This window comes from Condylura cristata, unplaced genomic scaffold, assembly GCF_000260355.1.
Source record: "Condylura cristata isolate star-nosed mole 26May11 unplaced genomic scaffold, ConCri1.0 scaffold00002, whole genome shotgun sequence".
NCBI lineage: Eukaryota > Metazoa > Chordata > Mammalia > Eulipotyphla > Talpidae > Condylura > Condylura cristata.
Window position 1 is genome coordinate 7,669,616 of NW_004567103.1, and position 20,647 is coordinate 7,690,262.

The window sequence follows — 20,647 nt, forward strand, 5'->3', positions numbered from 1 at the left end:
TGATTCACTTGTGTGCCTCAAGTCTTCTGACCTGCATCTCTATGTCCTCAGAACCCCCCACAGCCTTTGAGAACATTCTTTCAGTCCATGTCAGCATAATTTCATGAGCTTGTAGTTTGAATTTCAAGACAATCAAATACTGTTAAAATTGGAGGCTTTGGGCTCTCCCTGGTTGTGCAATGGGTTACAGCACCGTACTATGAAGCCATTGCAGCACGAGCTCGATCCCCAGCCAGGGAGCTGACCCACATGGTGTGGCAGACCTCTTCTGTCTCCCTGCTGTTCCCCTCAGCAGTGTATTTCAGTACATCTGCCTGTTCTGCTCCCCACTCTGTCTCTGGTGAATCCTGTCACCCCCCACACCTCTGGCTTGTACCCCAGTTCTGTGAGCACGAATAAATAAATCTTTTTTAAAAATTGGGGGCTTCACTTTGTCCCTTTCGATATTCACTTCTTACCACTCTTAAACATATATCATTAATCTTGAGAAGACAGAGGACATGAGAGATGAGCTTTGAAAGTCATCAGCTTTTTTCTGTAACCCTTCAAGCCAACTCTTCCTTGTTGTTTTCTGTCTCCAAACTTATTTGTCTCAACACAAATAAAACATATCTCATTAGCTCATGTTGGACATTGGAAGGTGGGTATAATAGAAATGAAAGGGACTGCAGAAGCAAGAAACTGATTGCAGGGCCTCTGCAGTTGTACTTTTTTGAAAATTAGTGGAATTTTGTCTTTGGAAAATTGACTAGAAGCACTGAGAGTGACTGTAGCTGTGAAAAGGAGCAGAAGCAAACACATAAATGTGAGCGTGCTTAAATATTTAAGAGGTGGCGCGAACAATTTCATTTACTTAGCAGATAAGAGCTGGTTTAACCAGGGCCTTGCAGTTTGTTCCATTTTCACATAATTTGACAAACTTAAGGGTCTTCAGGGTTTTCAATTAAATCTGTGATGAGTGAACTCATAAACTTAATTGCAGTTAGAAATGACAATAGAGGATTTCATGGTAACGCATGCCCCTCAAACTAAGATCACAGTGTATGAAAGGTATAGAAATAATACTTAAAAGTGTGAGAAAAATGAAGCTAGACTTCATATAATCCAGTATTTAAAATTGTATTTGCTGTTTTGAAAAATGACTTTTCCTGTCTCTCCTCCCAAATATTTGTACTCTTTCCTAAAGTTTGAAATGCCTATTCATACATTCATACCCCACTAGTTTAGGTGGGTTCACACACAGCTCTAAATAACATTGACTCATACTGTGAAGAGGGTATTTCTTTCTCACTTATCTTTTAAGACTTCTGGTAACAAAAAGGTAAAGTGTCAGGTCAGTGGCATTCTGCCTGTCCCAGGCCCCACCGTTGGTTGTTCTCCCCCTTTTAACAGAGAGGGCTCAAATCAATCAAGCCCATTATGAAACTAACTTTAGAAAAGAGGTTGTTAGGCATATTTGACTCTGACTTTGGCAGACAACAGTATTGAGCTAAAATTGAATGACAACATTTATTTCATTATATTTTTGTCTTTTAAAACTACGTGTAGTTATTCTAGTTTTGGTAAGTAACTATTCTATGTAGGGTCAATGTATAATAAATTAATAAAATTTTCTGGAAAATGTGAAGCCATGGCATTAAAGGACTTTGTTGATTATGTACGAACAGGTGAGTACAGTACAGCAATTTGGCAAACATCAAGATGGTGGTTCAGACACAAGTTCCATCTGTACCGCTCAGATAATGGTCTGATTGGAATTGCCAAAATATTACATGTTTTAAGAATTGTCTTTTTCTTCTCTGAATTCACCACTTACTGAAATCACATCCTGTGTCTCCTGGTGCCTGATGGAGACTCAAAGGCTGATTCTCCAGTGGTGGCTTGTCCCTCTTTGGCTCCAAAGGGTTTCTTAGGGCTAGCGATTTGTTTTCTAGGGTTAGTGATTTGTAGGGTTTCTACGGCAGCTGTACTAATCTGATGGAAGGCAATAAAAATGCCATCTCACAGCAAAAAGCTTTTCTCTAACGAGACTATGAACTCCCCTTTCTCAAATCACTTCCACATTGACTTAAATATATCTAATGACCTCTTTTCTAAAATTAGTTTCATGATGGGCTTGATTGATTTCAAGCTCTTTGTAGATTTAATTTAATGTTCATTCTCCATTGTATTATTATGCAGTATGAGTAAAGATGACCCTACACGTGATTACCGAAATAAGCACTTGAGGGGCTAAGTGTAGAGCTACACCTTAGCCCACAGTGGGCTGAATGGATGATGGACCCACCGTAAAGGCTCTTTTAATGCAAACAATCATCCTGGCGTCAGGAAGCTGCCAGAAGGGACTAGGCTGAAACTGCATCAGCACATTTAGCATTCTTAGTCTTAAGAAAACAAACATTCTGCAGACCTAGATGGTGAAGCCTGTGGCTTTACACTTAGAGCAGAGATTCTTGACTCAGAAAGGGAGCTCAAATAACTCTACCATTTATAAATGCTGTGTGACCATGGGAAATTACTGAACCTCTCTGAGCTTCAGACTTGTCTACTTAAGAATTGGGGCCCCTCCCTGGTGGCACTGCAGCTTAAAGCACAGCACTAAGAAGCTACAGCCACTTTAGCATGAGTGCGATCCCTAGTCCCGGAGGTGACCTACATGGCGCGGCAGACCTCTCCTGACCCGCCTGCTGCTCCCCTCAGCAGTGTACTTTGTCATTCGGCCTGTTCTGTTCCCCACTCTGTTTCTGGTGAATCCTCTCACCGCCCCTGCACCTCTGGCCTGTACCCTAGTTCTGGATGCACAAATAAATCTTTTTTCAAAACGGGGTGCATTTGTTCCTGCAACTACCGTCACACTGGATGTCTGACAACAACAAAAACTTCATCTGAGACAAGCCAGGGTAAACAGGCCAGAAGAAATCTGTTCTCCCTCTAAAAATTCTAGGATTGAATCCTTGCTTCTGGTGGTTCCAGGTATTCCCTGGATTGAGGCTGTGTAACTTCAGTCTCTACCTCCACTTCCATTGTGTCTTCTCTACCTCCCCCCTTCTATCTTTATAAGGCTATAAGATGATCTCATCTTAAAATGCTAAATTTAATCATATATGCAAAGACCTTTTACCCAAATAAGGACACATGTATTAGCTTCAGGGACTAGGCTGCAGACATGTCTTTTGAGGCCCACTTCTCAACCCCCTTCAAGGGAGAATTATACGCTTATGTCACAGGTTAGGTAAGAAAACAGTGAGTATATTGGAATGTTCGAGAAACTTTAGTCATCATCATTTTATGTTTATGAAATAGTTTTGTGACTTCTCATCATGACGTTCTGTTTGGTAGACCTTCTAGAACTTAGTGGTGAACTCTGTTATGATGAATTCCGAGGTACAGGTATCAGACTCCAGTTGTCTTTGAACAATTCCTGTGAGAACATGATTTCTCTCCCCAGAGTGACTAGGAGTCATTACCACACATTATCAGAATAAATGCACATCACAGAATTTTAAAGACACACCAGTGTTTGTAGTTTAGCAGGAAAGGAAGATCCTCAGAGTTCAGGCATGCAATAATTCTAGTCCTTGAAACAAGGACTGGTATTAGCTAAAACCTTTTATTTGGAACTAAAATAAGTGAGAATGTCTGTGTTTTGGTTCGCCTTTTTTTTTTTTTTTTTTAAAGATTTATTTATTTATTCATACAGAACTGGGGTACAGGCCAGAGGCTCAGGGGCGGTGAGAGGCTTCACCAGAGACAGTGGGGAGCAGAACAGGCAGATCGACGAAGTACACTGCTGAGGGAAGCAGCGGGCGGGCCAGGAGAGGTCTGGCTCGCCATGTGGTCTCCTCCGGGGCAGGCAGCAGGCGGGAATCGAACTCATGCGGAAGTGGCTTCAGATTCTCAGTGCTGCGCTTTAACCTGCTGCGCCACCAGGGAGGGCCTTGGTTCGCCTTTTATGAGCAAAAATTTATTTGGTTAAACATGATGTCATCAAAATCAGAAGTAAAACAGTATCAGGATTTGGTCTTTTCTGTGATGCCAACTAAGATAGATTAACTGCCGGAGATAATTCCGCCCTAAGATACAGCCCTCAAGAAGCCTCCGTGGTGGCCTGGGGTTTAAGTCTCAGTGCTGTCACCAGAAGAGCCTGAGTTCGATCCCCGCCCCGGAGTGACCCACATGGCGCGGCAGACCTCTCCATCTTCCTACTGCTCCCCTCAGCATTGTGTTTCAGACCATCTGCCTGTTCTGCTCCCCACTGTTTCTGGTGAATCCTCTGGCATGCACCCCAGTTCTTCTACTAAGTAAATCTTAAAGAAAAAGCCCGGCCTTTTCCAGTGACTAGGATGGTAAAACAGCAGGCCATCCTCTCCAGCAGGGAACTTAAACTCTCAAGGATTTTCACTCCATATTCTAACAAATCTGAAACCTAAAATTCTTTCCATTTCTTAAACAGCAACAACATTCCTCACTTTCTCGATTTTTCCCTGGCCACTCACCAGGGCAGGTTACACTGAGGTGGTTCAGGGTCGGTCTTCAGAGCAGGCTGAGTGTCTAACACCACCCGCCGGCCACCCGCCGGCTCTGCAGGGCGGCGTGTAATGAGGAGCCACCCACTGGCGCCACGTGCAGACACGCATCTGTGACACATCTCACCAGCGCTGCGAGGAATGGCCTGTCCCCTTACCTGTGATGAGCAGTCACCGAGGCCCCTTCTGCCTCTCAGTGAACTCGCTGGGGAATGAACAGCTGAACCGTTGGCCACGTCTAGCCACCGAGGCCAAAGAAATCCATGCAATTGATGATCTTTTGCACCTGTTAATAGAAAAACGGAAGGAAAAGAGGCAGGTCTCCTACAAAAACTCAGTGAGCCAGTTGTGATGCTGTCATTGCAATTTTGGGTCTGTGTGTGGCTGAGTCCCCGTGCCATTTAATCACTGAAACCTGGAGCAGTGGACTGTGGTCAGTGGATCCTGAGGAGGACACGGTGGGCATCCGCCGTGGGCAGTGGGGGCGCCTCTGCGCCCTACGCCCCATCTCATGATGGCCACCAGGGGGCGGTGCATATATTGAGGGAGTCCAGCGTCAGGCCAGACTGGGGCACCTGCCTCCGGGAGCAATGCCCATTTGAAACGCTTCTCCCCGCTTTCCTTCCCATGTGTCGTTTACTCATCCTTCATGACCAACTCAAGTATCTACACTCATCTAACTCCCCCACAGCATGAGCTGCCCCTGGCCTTCCTCAGGGGTCTGACACAGGGCTCCTGGCAGGTATGGCTGTGCCTGCCCCTGCCGTGGCTTTCCAGGATCCCCAGCACCTACCTCTTGGTGGCTCCTCTCTACCGGCTAGTAGGTCCCCACACCCAGGAGGGCCAGCGCTGGCTGCTGACATTATTTCTGGCTGTCAGGAGCTTTAAAATTCTGATAAGAATCCACTGCCCATCAGTCAGTGTTAATTGCCTACTTGACACAGAACAGAACAGCCCAGGACTTTGCCAGTAGGTTAACCCCTTCAGTGCCAAATGGACACAGCCGTGGGCAAAGGTGATGTCCTTGTGGCTACCGCCAGAGCACTGTGGGTGGACAGGCTATCTCTGGGGGAAAGACAGACTTCGTGAGCGCCCGCAGAGGCATCCTCATGGGTTTTTCTGCCCTCCCGGTGCTGGCCAAGACGCTGTGATGGTAGGAAGCCCGGCTGTCATCCGTTGGGGCAGCGATCACTCTGTGGGATATGGACAGGAAGTGCCCGCAGAGGTTGCTGAAAAGTGGGCTGCGTTGAGCTACACAATAAAGTTTGTTGTTGTTGTTGTTTTTAATAAGTGGGCTGCGCGAGGGGACAGTGGGAGGTGATTGTCAGTGGGCATTAAGTTTTGGTGGTATAGATAAGCTGTGGACTCCGCAGTCCAAGCCTCTGGCTGCCCCTCACAATACCCTTTTTTTTTTTTAATCCTTTAAAAAAAGATTTACTCATTTATGCATACAAGAGCTGGGGTACAGGCCAGAGGTGGCAGGGGGCTGGGAGTGAGAGGGTTCACCAGAGACATTGAGGAGCAGAACAGGCAGACTGACTGAAATACACTGCTGAGGGGAGCAGCAGGTGGGACAGGAGAGCAGGAGAGGTCTGCAGTGCCAAGTGGGTCACTCCCTGGACAAGGATGGAATTCATACTGCAATGGCTGCAGAGAGCTTAACAGTGCTGAGCCCTGCGCCACCAGGAAGGCCCCACTCATACCGTATACTCACTCTACAAAAGGTATACCGACATTAGGTGTTCTTAGCACCTGTAGAAACAGAGAGAGAGAGAAAAACAGCAGAGCTCCCCTGTGGTGGACATGCTCTGCTTTGGTTCTGCCATACGTGGAGAAAACAGTCCCAACGGGGACAGCAGACCACACCTGTGCCCACACTTGGAGCCCTGGGCAGTGATTCTCGCCTTGTGTTTGCAGAGGCCAGTGGGCAAGACGTCAGAAATGCAGCCCCAAGAATGTAGCGTGCCATGCCATGCCAGTGTGTGTATGTGACAGTGAGTGTGCAGGGTTCACCTACCGCAGGCTCCTTCGTGAATGACCGGACGTAGCTTCTGTGCCTGCGGAACACTCACTGTGAATCTGCCTTGGGCCAGCTCTGCTTTTACAGCAAAGGGGCCTGACGTGAAGTCATTCCCTTTCCCTCTTGAAACGTGGTTAATTTCCCAATTTAAAGTCACTTGCCACCGAGCAGAGTCTGCTTCGGTGCCTGGTCCCATCACTCAGGATGCAGGAGGGAGACTGCTGGGGGGACTGCGTCACCCCACGTGATAAAACTTTCAGCTGCTGAGTTTCCACACATACTTTGCTTGCAGCAGAATCAATTCTAATATTTGCTGTTACATTCTGTCAAGTTGCCACAATGAGCTTGGAAACCTGGAAAAAGGTTTTCTTATCTGAAATTATGGAGAGTAAACCAGGCGATGCTCACTTTAAGAACCCACCAAGAAGCATCAAGCGGCATTCATGAACAATGATTTCTTCAAAAATTGTATTTGTTAGAGATTTATACCAGAAGGGAAGCCCCAGGTGCTCTGGCTCCTGCCCCTGCTGTGTCCGCAGCGCTGGGTGGTGCCAGGCACGGGCTGCCTGTAAGTAGATGCTCATTAAGTAGGATCAGCTCTCTCCCTTTTAGGGAAAGGAGAGGGGCAGGAGGAGGAGGAAAGTTGGCATATTAAGACCTCCTTGCACTGAACCTGATACCCTAAAATAACCAGCCCTGATCAAGTATTCACAACATAGTTAATTCTGTGAATAAAGTTTCAAGAGCAACACTTCTGTAAGGTAAAGAATTTCCTCCAAGAACTTCACTCATCTTTATCCCATATAAAAGTGACTGGTGACCCTTAGAGGGGGGTTCAGTGAAGTGGGTGCCAGTGACCCTGGCAGAGGAAGAAGGAAGAGACTGGGCTTCTGGGGTCTCCCTGGTGGTGCAGAGGTTAAATCTCAGCACCATGAAGCTTTGGCAGCCACTGCAGCCTGAGTTCGATCCCCAGCCAGGGAATGACCCACAGGGAGCAGCAGACCTCTCCTATCTCCCCGCTACTCCCCTCAGCAGTGTATTTAGGTCAGCCCTTCTGTTCTGCTCTGTTTTTGGTGAATCCTCTCCCTCACACACACACACAAACACACACACCCAGCTCTGGCCTATACCCCAGTTCTTGTATGCACAAATAAATAGATCTTTAAAAAAATAAAAGAGAGAGACTGGGATTCTGGATGATTCTTCTCAGCTACTTGCTTACAAGGGAAGATGAGACAATGCTATAGCCACAGAAATTTCAGGGTGGAAAGAAGCTTAATCTTTGTTTATTTAATCTGTGAGAGAAGCTTCCCTGCTGGTGAGGGAAGGAGCCAGGAGAAGAGAAACTCATGGAGCAAGGCCTGAAGAGAGGAGTGCACAGAGTGATCTGGGGGAGCTCCCTGCTCCCAAGCCAAGGACAGAGAGAGGAGATGAGTAGTAAAAACTCCAAAAGTGACACAAGCTATTCAACGTCCATCGTCTGACAGATTCCGGGTGGATCGGGATAAGTTCTGAAAAATCAGACTGTCCACTGCTAACTTATGTTATGACCTCCCTTTTTTGTATAAACATATCAAAATATTCTGAGCAACATTCAGTTTATAACTGGATTGCCTTAGCCACACAGGCGGCTGCCTGGTTCAGGTGAGCTGCCCCAAGAGGAGAAATTCCTCTGTCTCCTGAGACAAAAGGCAGCCCCAGGAGAGATAAGACCCCAGGACATAAAAACTCCTGGGAAGCTTCCTTGGTTTCTTTAAATAAAAAAGCAAACCTCAGATAAGGCTCCCAGGGCATAATGGACAAATTTTAACCTCGACTACACAGGTGTTGTTTGATACACAACTGTACAACTTTCTCTTAATTTACTCCTTTATAAAACAAGCACTAACTACTCTCTGCCAGCCTTAAGTTAGCCACTAGCTTTTCTTTAGACAATCACTGATAACACTGCTAACACAATTTATTACTACCTCAAGACCCCCTAACAACCTTTTGCTAACAAGCTCACCCTTTCCCAGACCCCTCTTCCTTTGAGTGATAACTACAGAGCTGTACATATGATAACTATCACAAAATGTATAATCTATTATACCATAAATTGTTAAGAGAAGAATGTTTTTTCCCCTGTCCTTGAGAATGATTTATGGAGATATCTCATTAACTTACCCTTTGCATTATTATAATTAACTACTTGCTACACAGTATAAATAAAGACCTGCTGAAGGGATAGCAGGAAGACTTGCACCCTATCCTGACTCCCGTGTCTTCCTCGCACCCGCTCCTGTCTCCCCTTTTGGAATATCCACTCGCCGACGCCTTCCCATCTTAGGGTCCTGCCTGTGTTGCCTCCAGACACCTCAAAAGTTGGAGCTAGTCTCCGACACAAAAGCACAACAATAATACAAATATCACCAAGGCACCGTGCCGAGGAAAACCAGATGCTTCGGATCACTTGAGTTCCGTGTTTGCTCCTTATTCATTTTCTGGTTCGTCTCCTCATGCTGACTCAGTAGACAGTGACAGGCTCAAGACTTTTTTAAAAAAGATTTATTTATGCATGCATACAGAACTAGGTACAAGCCAGAGGTGTAGGGGTGAGAGGATTCACTAGAGACAAAGTGGGGAGCAGAACAGGCAGAGTGACTGAATCCACTGCTGAGGGGAGCAGGGGGTACTGAGGAGGTCTGCTGCGCCATGTGGGTCACTCCCTGGCCGGGGATCGAACTCTTGCTGATGTGCCCGCTCTTTGGCTTCCGAGTGCTGTGCTTTCACCCTTGCAGCACAAGCAATGGACGGCCACCAGGCAGAGGAGGTTGGGGGACAAGTTCAAAGGCCATGTTCACTTTAGCAGAGAGCACAGATCCCTGTGTTTTCACCCTTGCACCACGAGGGAGGGCCCAGCCTCAAGACTTAAGGAAAACAGGAGGAAACTAGTACGTGATCTGACTTTCACGGGAAGGAGCTGCCATTTTCCAGGTCTTCTTTGTTTGACTCTTGAAATAGACCAGACTGGGAGTGCTAAGAAGGGTGCGGGTGAGGCTGGCACTGGGGATTGAAAGTGGCATCATGTTTAGGGGTCCCTAGGAGACCTGCAGTCACAAGACCTCCTGCCTAGGGCTCACACTGGGGGAAACACAGACGAGAGGCAGCAGAGCCTGTTAGGCCGTCCACATAGCCCTGGCCAGCACGTCCACATCCTCTTCTGGAGCCTTCTGGGATTCCTCACTCTCCACTGACTACCAGTCTTCCCTCTGGGAATATGTCTTTGGATCTGAAATCATTTCTGTGGCTTTGGACAAAACTGCATGCCTGGCCATGGTTCTCTCTGGAGCCTCCTCACCACCCTTGACTTGCTGCCTGGTCGCTCTGGGCCTCCCTCCTGGGCTCACTGTTCCTGCAGTCAGTCGCCTCTGGCCTTGAGCTTCTCACTGTGCCCATCGCAGGCAGCTCCCTAAGGCCTGTCCTCCCGGCCCCCATCAGTGGGTGTGTAGCCTCTGGCCTTCTCACCTGTTGTACATGGATAGTCGTAAGGAGTATCCCAGTGTCTGAGGGAATATGGACTAGTAAGCTATTAAAGGAATGGGCGGTCACCAAGCAGAGGAGGTTGGGAGACAAGTTCAAAGGCCATGTTCACTTCAGCAGAGAGCACAGATACCTAGAAAGGGGAGGTGGGGTAAGCATTTGGAGCTGGGTTCGATTATGAAGTGAGAGATGAGGGTCTAGGGACCCCAGGAGTATAGCACAAATGTGGGGGGCCCTCTGAACACCAAGGCAGACTCTCCCTTTCCTCGCCGTGCCTTGATCTGAAGTCAGCGTGGTAACAAGGCTTCCCGGCCACGCCTGGCCTCTCCCAGCTTCTCTCCAGGGCCCAGGGTTGCTTCAATAAGCTTCTGTTGGCTGTTGGACCATCCTGGTCCACATTGAGCCCCGTGTTTCCTCCCCCCCTGAAATTTCAGCTGACCCCTTGGTGGAGTCAGTTCAAAGACCTCTCAGAGCTGCTGCTTGTTCACACTGGACCTCTGGAATGATCAGGCTGTGCTCATGTTGCTCAGCTACTGATATTTTATACCAAACACCTGTCTAAGCGGCTGCACATGGGTTTCCTTTACTTGCTTTTCACAGCCACTGTAAGAGTTGGAAATCTTTATCTGTCTGTCACCCCTTCCCGTGCCTGTTGTCTTAGCATAACTATTTCTCTCCCTCTTTTTTGTTGTCAGTGGCCCTGGCGTGGACACGCAATGCCAGTTGATAACCACACTTCTTTCCTCAGTAGACCCTGAGACCCAGAGAAGTCAGATCACTGACTCAGCATCAGCGGCCATAGGTGGCTGGGCCAGGACCTGGACACAGACAGCAGAGACACAGGCGCCCCTGGGGCCAGTTCAAGCCCCTTCTCCTGGACTCACGTCCACTTGGCTCCTTGAAGACTAGACGGGTGCCTCGCCTTTCAGGACTCCTTTGTGCCACTAGCTTTGTCCTTAAATGTGGGGTCACACCAGGCAGCTTGTCCTCCTTTACTCCATTGCTAACCCCAAGGCCCCCAGACTGGATACAAGTTTCAGGGTGAGCAGATACCACATGTGACTATATGCAGAGGAGACACAAATGCTTCTTGAGTGGGGAGGGGACTTCAAGGAAACCTCTTTCCTAGGTAGGAAGGATGTGGGCGACTTAGTATAAAAGACAAGCAAGAATTTCATTGAAGGAGAAAAGATTAGGCCAGGTGATACCCTAGCCACTCGCCTGGACAACTCACCAGTTGATCGAAATTATCCCACAGTCGATTTAGCCAGTTGACTATGGAACTGGCTAAAATGCCTAAGAACAACAATGCCAGATGTCAGATCACCCAAGGCTTGATTTTGCAAAAACTGAACTTTGCACATCAGTAGTGCCCCTTCGATGAAAAAGTAAGTGTGTGGCCAAGAGTATGAGTAATACATATTAAAAAATCTTCAAGCAGACAAAAATGCAACAATGGCCTCTTTTACACCCCATAAACAATGCATGCACTAAGACTCAGCCACGCTTCCAGAACCAATAACTGGTCCTCATTTCCTGTCGTCAAAGCAGCAGCCAGCATGCCTCCCCCAGGTCTTGTCCCATTTGTCATGAGTGTGTCCGTCAGCCCTGAAATGGAAACAGGCAGAAATCCGAAACCACGGCTGTATATCGACACCGAGTCCTCTTCCCTGTAGCAGTGTTCTAGAATAGCTGTTGACATAGCCTAACTCCATCACGCCCCATTCTGAAAACCCAGGAGTCTGCAGAGAGGCGCAAGGCCCACCATGCTTTCTTAAACCACTTGCTCTGGCAGTCGGTGGCCCTCTCCACTGGCCTGCTGTCTGTCTCAGCGTCAGCTCTCCTTGGCTGGGCTCTATGTGGGGTCCCATCAAGCTACTGTGTCCATCTTGGCATGCCTCCTATGCTGGATTACCAAAAAGCTTCAGACGGTTCTCACAAATTATCTCATTTGTTCAAGATCTAGCAATAATGAAGAGTCCCTTTGACCTGGAAAGAGATTTTGAGAGCAGTTGCATTGTTGACAGCAATGTCCAGCATGAGGCAGTCAAAGGTGCTTGATAAGGCATCAGAGGCTGAATTATATTTGTTAACATCAGCTGATTCATTTGTGGGACGTGTGTGGCGAGATGCCTTCTGAGGGAGCCCAGGGAGCTGCTCCTGTGTCACGCCCTGTGTTCCTCCGTCTCTGGGAGGTCCGACCTGTATGGTCCCTGTAGGCTATTACAGGGACCTCCGAGGTCAGTCAAGCTCACGGCCGCCTCCACCTCCCTCTCCTTGTCCCTTGCTCTGGGGGAAGCTGGCAGCAATGTCAAGCAGAACTCCATCCACGCCATGGGCGTGACACTGCAGTGAGGGAGGGGTCTGCAGACTGCAGGGGACTGTGACCCCAGCTGACATCGTGTCTGCAACCCCAGGAGACTCCTGACTTCTGGCCAGCGATGGTCAGCGTGGGGCGCTGTGCTGCTCAGCAGTGGCTAACCCAGACGTGAGCTTCATGCACATGTGCGAATGTGCGTGGGCTGTGTAAGCCGGAGGGGGGGCATCAGACGGGCTGTAGGACAAGTATCATCTATACTAAAACTAGTGGGTGGGCGGGAGGTCTTATCTGCCAACTCTATGAGCATTAATAATGCCCAGCAATGTGCCCCAAACACCTCTCCCAAAGGGCTCTCAAAAATGTCTGTCAATAGTGATTGTGTGCTGCGGTATATTCAGATAGAAGCTGCTAGATAGAAGTGATCGTAGTTGTGATCACCCTAGTTGGCATCTCCTGACGGATAAGAGATCCGAGATGGAGCCTCCCTGCAATTCCTTCCCAGTGTGAAGGGGTGACAGAGGCCAGCGTGGCTTAATGAGGCACAATGCTGAGACCTCCGCTCTTGTCTCACTTAATTCTCCTAACAGACCCTGGAGGTGGGTGCATAGATGAAGGTAAGTCAGTTCCTAAAGATTATGAAGAAATAGACCAGACTTTAAAAAGCAGGTCAAGGTTCTGCAGAATCCTCCAGCACATATAACAAGTTGGCTCCGATGACAAGGCTAAACTCAGCTCACTGGTAGCTCCTCCCACATGGTAGTGATCTGAGTTTGCAGTCTGTTCCACTAGAAATAAATCATATATCAAGTGGATCGTAGAGTGGTCTGAAATGTCACTACCTGCATTCATGGACATGCAGTAACTGACTGCTGTAGCAGCCACGTCACGTTCATAGAAATTTAGTTTTCTTCAGCCTTCTGCTAGCTACAGTTAGACCTTTTCTGAGATTGCATCATGACAGTTTGCAGTCCTTTGGAGGAATGTAATAGAATCATGTTCTGATCACACATGTATTTCTGAAGGCCCAATGCACATAAAGTTGAATTTGGGGACCTCTGCCTTGTCAGTGTTTAGGGCTGTTGCAGGAGAAGTCATACCTGCACAGTGGCTGGGATCTTTCACCCTCTGCCCCACCCCCACCACCTCCATAACCCTAAGCCCAAGTGAAAATCTCCATCCAGATCATAGTTTTGCCTTCTGGCAGCTCTGGCACCTGGCCGGTGCCTGCCTGCTTCCTGCCCAATAGAATGTGGAGCCTAAACTGGTGTGAAGCCTGACAGGACTTCTGCACAGGGTAGTGATGGCCTGACCCTCACTGCAGGGTGGGGCCTGTGGAGGTGGAGGCCAGAGTGAGGGAAGGGGAGGAAGAAGGCTGCTCTCAGAGCTCAGTTCCCTCCACTGTGGCATGTGGATCTTCCTCCTCCTACTCCTTCTCTTGAATAGAAAACAGGATGATGCTTTGCCTAGAGGGTAAACATGAGCATCCTGTATTCCTTTCTGCATTCCGCTACTCTAGAATGCTGGGAGCATAGAGATTTCTGGGGAGGTTTTCTCTTTTCCGTGATTGCTAATAACACCCAGCAGGGATCAGTACAATTGACCTATTTGGTGTAGTTGGCAATCATGTATGTTTCTGAGTTGAATGTATTAGCATGTGACTGAGGGGCAGCCAGCGGCCTCAAAATGTTAAGAGGTGCATGCTCTGTAAGGTGTTTGGCCATTTGTATGCCCAAAGACAAAGGAAGCATACTCTTAGTGTTAAATGGCTTATAAAGGATTAGTGTGCATAGAGAGGAGAAGAAATAGTATTTTTTTTTTTCAGATTTATTTATGGCCCTCCCTGGTGGCACAGCAGGTTAAAGCACAGCACTGAGAATCTAAAGCCGCTTCCGCATGAGTTCGATTCCCGCCTGCCCCGGAGGTGACCCGCCCGCTGCTCCCCTCAGCAGTGTACTTCGTAGATCTGCCTGTTGTGCTCCCCTCTCTGTCTCTGGTGAAGCCTCTTGCCACCCCTGAGCCTCTGGCCTGTACCCCAGTTCTGTATGCACAAATAAATCTTAAAAAAAAAAAAAATTTATTTATGCACACAGAATCGGGATACAGGCCAGAGGTGCAGGGGTAGTGAGAGGATTCACTGAAACAGAGTGTGGAGCAAAACAGGCAGATTGACACTGAAGTACACTGCTGAGGGGTGCAAGGGGCAGGTCATGGGAGTTGTGCCTGCCAGTGAGGCACCTCAGGGGCCTGGGATCCCAATTTGCCCTGAAGCAGCTACAGTGCTTTAACCCATTGTGCACCAGGGAGGGCACAAATGGTATTTCTAATAACACTCTGAAAAGTATACTTCTCTTGGGAAAAGGCCAAGCCAAACAGGCAAGCCTAAAGTGAGGCCGCCAAGGCACTGAAGCTTGCCACTGATCCAAGGTACTGGCAGGGAACACATGAAAGGGGTTAGGAAGGTTCCAGAGAGACAGGACAGAAGAGGAGGGGGGAGGAGGAATGCAAAATATAACATATAATTCAACGTGAAGCCAAGACAACAGTTGCCACGGTCTCTGCCAAGGACCAGGAACTACCTGTCCATGTTCCTCTCACCCACGTGTGTCTTCCACGGACCTCTTCACAGTGTTGTTACCTGTCTCTCCTCCACAGGTCCCCATGTCCCCTTCATTCCAGTTCCTTTTCTATATCCAGTTTGCTTCTTCCCACCTGTCCCTTCCCTCACCCCTTCAGGAAGGGCAATTTGAGGCCTCCTGGGATTTGTCCAAAGCCCTACATGTAAAAGAGGAGGGGAAAATGGCGCCATCCTATGAGTCCCCCCCTTTCCTGACATTTACCTGTCACCAGCTCACACATAATAGAGCTTCTCTATTGAGTGAGCCCTACTAGGTCCTACACACTGTTAAGTTGTGACATTTGAATTCCCACTTAGTCCTCATCAAATAAAGTGCAAATATACCATTCTCATCCCCATGTCACTGAAATGGAAATGGAAATGGTTCAAAAAGACATTTGCTCAGGGTCCCAAACCCTGGCCATGCCAAACTCAGGTCAGCACACAGTGAAAGGGCCACATCTTCCAGGAGAAAACACCTGAGTCTCACTGTTAACACCCCGCTAAGACAGCATCCCATTAAGTGTCCACAGAACACATCAGAGCTTCCTGGGGTGATTAGTCTGTGCCTTGGGCTGGATCGAGATAGCAAGCATTTGGCATAAGTCTTACTGGCTTCTGGCTTGGCGATGACTTTACCTCCAAGAACAGGCTGTGGGTTTGGTGGTACTTCCCTCCAAGTTTTCCTCTTTTTCTATCTGCTCAGAGCCCTTCTTTGTCAACACCTCCTGTAATATTCACTGGAGTTTTAAAAAAAGATTTTGGTGTGCGGGGGGAAGGATATGAGCAACAGCTTTTCCAAGCTTCACCTTCACCCCAAAATCTAGACACTGGTTACCAGTCACCTCTCAGAATGTGGTTGGTGACCACTTTGGGAGTCAAGATCCCGAAGTCATATGCTCTAATTCTCTGATTTTCTGGAGAAGCAAACTTAGATCCACAGAGACAGGGCAACTAGATTCATGTGAAGCCATAATTACTGTCACAGTCTAAACCTCACTCTTACCACATCTTGCTGGAATGAAAGTTGCACCCTTCTCTCTGGCACTGTGGTATCCTTTAGTATTCTCTGTCACTGGTAGAATCTGGAGATTATAGAAAGGAAATCTTGAAGAAGCCATCTCCTGCAGCTTAGTCAGAGAGAAACTGAGCATTATCTTATCAAGTCAATCTTTTGAAGAAGGCCCAACCCTCCTCCTGCTACTGGGTTTAACCCTTGCTTTATCCGCAGTCCCTTTCAAAAGCCCCACCTGCCTTTGCCTCAACCCAAAAATGGTACCTTGGGCTACTGCCCTAAGCTCCAGTGAAGAAACTGAGGTTGAGATTTCTCGAGTCGACACCCTTTGCATCTGTCGATTTGATTTGGAAAACACATTTGTAAGTAGAGTAGAGGACTCCCATGGGGGCCCGCTAATCCTAAGCGGCCTTTTGGGCCTGCATTTTTGTTACCTACAGTTCTGCCTCCTATACAAGGTCAGAACTGCCTGGTCAGTCAGTCATAGCTAAACCTTACCAGGTGCCTTTCAAATTAATCAAGAGCGGAAACCCTTGATCACCCCAGTATGACTGGGAATGCCCGGGGGTAGAGGACCCTTGTATGACAAGGGACCCCAGAAGCTGATCAGTGGAACACCTTGTTGATAAGGTTGGAACCACCAGCTGGGGCCTGGTTTCTATGGCAACACTTGATCATCAAGCAGATAAGAATTACCTGGTCACAGACACACGTGCCCCTGAAGCCTTAGATGACAAAAACGCACTTTTGTTTCACCCATCTTTTTCTTCTTGTCTTCCTACCCCGCATAACTAATCTGTAGGATTATTCTATCAGTAAAAATGCCAGGGTCCTGCCACTCAGCAGTGTCCTGCCTGGCACAGCCTGCCCACCGCTCCCGCGTGTCAGTGTGGTACTGACCAACGCAACACTCTGTTTTCATGTTTGCAAAGCAACGCATGATTATTTGAAACTAGATTTAACTTGGAATGTTTAGGATGTGGGTGGCTAATTCCTGCCAGAAAATGAACATAGAAAATAAAACAGAACAAGTACTGAAAGTACAGCTCACAGCTCATTTAGCCAACAACTGAGAGTATTTTTTTACATAGCTAACTTTTGAAGAGAACATTATTTACCCCACTTAATACTAAACTTCAAAAAAATCAGACACAGTCATTGGTGGAAATTTGGCCTAGAATATTGTACATATTTTTCTTCCTCCTGAGCTGTGGTCACTGAGCATAGCTTGACTTCCCCGATGCATCAGTGTTCTTGCTGTAGCTACAGGTTATTCTGATGCATCAGAACATTGCAATTTACATCCTTTGCAGTGTTTATACACCCAACCTGGAATAGTCATAGGTGGTATGTATAGTGATGTCTTTTTCTTTTTTTAAAATTATCTCTCATTTGTCTCTTCCTTTTGGGGGGAGGGGGAAGGAGGAGGAGCTTAAACCTTTACATTAGCTTAGCCCTGCTCCAGCTCTGTACCCTGGACTCATCAGCTGGTGATCTTGATGACCTTGCTTTTAGTACTAATGCTCCCTCTTTTCTTTGAGTTGCTGTGCACACGTAACTGTATTAACTATAATCCTTGATGTTTAGGACTGTTACCCTCTTTCCTCTGGCTTTCACTATTATTTCAGTAAAAATAATCATTCTAATTATATTAATAATAATGCTAGAAGAATGATAACATTTATCATGTTTACCAATGTTTTATACACACTGTCTTATAACAGCTTTGCAAAAGCGATCATTTTAGTTTCATTGAACTGGAGGAAAATAAGACTCAAGAAATTCAAACTCAGAGCTGTTTTAATGCCAAAAAGTATATTCATCATTCTGAATCACTTGCTAGATACCAGGCTAGGAAAAATGAGCTCTCACTCCTGTCCTAGTTACAAAACCCTTAACACCACTTGGGGCTAAGTCTTGGTGGACTGGCTTAAGGGCCGGGCCCACCCCAACCCTTGAAAAAGCAGATGTTTATCAGCACTCCTGCCTCCATAGGGGTATCCTTCCAGTCCTAATGACTGGCAGCTCTTTAGAACCCTGCCCTAGTTGGCTACAAAAAAGTGAGTATAGGGACCTCTCTTCCAAGCTGTTCCCTGAAGCTTCATACAATTAATGAATCTGGCGCCATCTTTCTTCTGACTCTGCAGAAATTGCTTCTGCTGCTTCCCAGGACTTGGCTGCAAGCAGAATAGTTGAGGTTGCAACATGAGTGACCTCTGAGTAAGTGAAGTAGTATTATTTTATTTTAAATTTGTTTACTCATGGAAATGGGCTACAAAGGATTTATAGAACTGATCTCATGTTACCATGGGAACCAACTTCAAAGCCCAGAGGAAGCATGCCCAAAGGCCGCCATTCCGCCATCAAGAAGGAACATTGTGTGTCCCTAAGCAAGAAAGAGTCAGGGTATTTTTTTTTAAAATACCACTTATGGAGGTTAGCATGGAAAAAAACAAGCCATGTCTGGAAGTCCTTAACTTTCTCTCATTGAGTAATAACCAACATGTATTCAACACTTACCATGTGTGTGGTGCTGAGTAGGCACTACTGTTGGGGTTCAGTGTACTGTTTGCAGCACACAGTGAGTTTATTAAAGAAAAAGATATTTGCATAGATACATATGGGCAGTGACTGCTTTTGAAGGTTTATTAGGCAAAGAGACTTCATAGCTTCAGGTAGGCAGCCTCAGGACAAGACCTGCATTTTGCCAGAGCAAGGGGCTATCCTTATCTAATGTTCTTTGTGGAGGGGAGTTGGCTCTTTTGTGCATTTTATTGCTTTGGGGTCAAGTTGGGTTGGTTATCTAGCCCTGCCTGATTTCTGGAGACTTCTACTGCCAGTATAAGAACTGTTGATCACCCCTACCCTCACCTCTGGGTTTCGACCGTGTGCAAACTTCAATCCCAAATTTTCTACTCTATGCTTCCATTACTAACATGGGTCAAGCTTCATGAGTACTCATCCACTTCACAGTTAAGTAAACTGAGGCCTACATTTTTTGCTAAAAATGACTAAGGTAGTAGTGACTCCACAGGGTTTTAAGCTCCGCTGTCTGCTTCCTGAGCCTTGGCCCCACGGCACTCTGCTGCCTTCTACTAAGAATATGAAAGATTTATTATCACCTGGGAAGAGTTCAATCAAACATAGAAGCTTGAGAAATGGAAGGCATATTAATGGCACGTTTAAATTAGCCATGCACTCTGCAGGAAGCCTCTGATGAGGAAGCTGCCTCAGAGAGCAATAAAGGATCATTCTCTGATGCATCTAAATGTACAGCAAAAGAATAATCTGCTTTTGAGCTGTGTCAGTGCCAAAGGTAGGAAATGAAGATAAAGAAGGGCTTGGCAGCAATACCTGGATTTTTAAAATGAGAGCACAGTGTGCTTGTTTCCAGAGTGATTAATTGTACCACTCAATAACTATCGAGTGGAAAGATGCCTGAAAGAGAAGACCATGGTAATTAAGAGAAAATGAGGAGCGAGTGACTGAAAGATGAGGACCGTCCGAAGCACAGATGTGGAAAATGGAGGTCATGGATTATCAGCAGCATGGTCCGAGGTCTTAAGAAGAAGTAGCAGCAAGACTGAAGCAAAGATGCACCGTGATGAAGGGGCCCGGACTCAGCAACATTCCCCTTCACCAGATTGTTTTTGCCCCTCAGTGTAGAAAGCACTGGGTAACTCCTCCTCCACGGCACCAAGTGAACATGGGCAGGAATTTCCCTTCTGGAAATAGACAAGGAAAAAGAGTCATACTTCCCTCTACCCTGAAAATGTCCAGATTTGTGATCTGGTTTTACTTGCTTGTGGTTAATCCCAAGTTATCTTTAATCTGTCAAGTTCTCCTAGGGCATCACTTTGCTTGGGACCAATTGCTGCACCTGTGGAGAATTAACAGTGGAGTCCAGTGGGATTAAAGTCTTGATGAGGAGGAGGAGAAGAGGAAGGAGTTGACTTTTGATTTGATTGATTGAGTCATTGCACAAATCACTGAATCCCTATGTGCCTCAGTTTAAATAAGCAGATGGAAGTTTGCTAACCTCTGCCTTTGTCTCCTGGTCCTTTCCCATCACACAACTGTACAGAATACCACGAGTGTGGGCTGACTCCCAACAAGAATGTCAGTCTCAGGTAATTGGAGGGTCAGTGGTCAGTGGGTGGGCCTTTCTCTTTGAGCTTGGACAACCGTGTGCAAAGCTCAAATTCCAAAGGTGACCTGGGGTGAACCCAAAGTCACCTCTCTCCTGGGAACAACCAACATTTCTTCTATCACGTAGGGACAGGTGGACCATAGTTGCTTAGGGAGCCAGTCATGTTTCCATGTGAGCCCAAGGACAGTCCGGCTAAGACCGGTCTGGCTCTCACAGTGTGTATGGACCTACAGCCTGTGTGTATACCTATAGCGTGCATGTAGACCTCAGTGTGTGTGTAGAACCACAGTGTGTGTGTAGACCTATATGTGTGTGTAGACCTCAGTGTGTGTTTAGACCACAACGTGCATGTAGACCTCAGTGTGTGTGTAGACCTATAGCGTGTGTGTAGACCTACAGCGTGCATGTAGACCTCAGTGTGTGTGTAGACCTACAGCGTGCGTGTAGACCTCAGTGTGTGTGTAGACCTACAGCGTGCGT